This window comes from Lynx rufus, unplaced genomic scaffold (assembly GCF_022079265.1).
Source record: "Lynx rufus isolate CCGP_SWC_20201006 ecotype Redwood Valley unplaced genomic scaffold, mLynRuf1.p SCAF_7, whole genome shotgun sequence".
Lineage (NCBI taxonomy): Eukaryota > Metazoa > Chordata > Mammalia > Carnivora > Felidae > Lynx > Lynx rufus.
In genome coordinates this window covers 39,262,770-39,263,462 of record NW_025814889.1, presented here as the reverse complement: position 1 = coordinate 39,263,462, position 693 = coordinate 39,262,770, and positions in this window count along the sequence as shown.

Genomic DNA, 693 nt, shown 5'->3' with positions numbered 1-693 from the left:
CGCCAATCAGGGCGGCGAGAGGCCGGCAGGGCGGCGGAGAATGGTAAGCAACGAGGCCCCGCCCAGGGCCGTGGCGCTTGCGCCCCTGCGCGCAGGCCTGTGATTGGCGCGCGGCAGGTGCTTGCGGGGCCCGCCCTGGAGTCCGCAGTGGAGGCGGTTCTTGCCCGGGCAAGTTTGGATCCTGGAGACTCCGGATAGAGGAGTGAGCTGGGGCACGGATGTGGAGTTGATTTCATTTGAAGCAGGAATGCAGCTAGTAGTCTTACTTCCGGAGTGTACAGCGCCAGGCACATTGGGTCGTATGAGGTTTTACTGTTAACCCATAATACTGGGGATGTAGGGTCAGCAAGTTCTGCGGATTTAGATCCACCTAGTTCCTCTCCCCGCCTCGACGGGCACAGTTCTGCAGCAAACTGAAGTCAGATTTTTTTTTTGAGCGCTCTTCCAGACTGGGCCTCATTCTTGGCCTGCTGAGCCCGGTTTTACCAAAGACTTCTGCGAAGCCAGTTTATCAAGAATCCCCTTACCTTTAGTATCTAATCAAGCTCCTCTTCCTCCACCCTTGATATTTAATGGAGCTCCTCTTTCCCCTCAACCTTGATATCTAACCAACTTCCTGTTAATAAGTTTCCATTCCCTCCCTCGCCCTGACCCCTGGCAATAAACCCTATTGGTGCCTGTTGTACTTGGAGT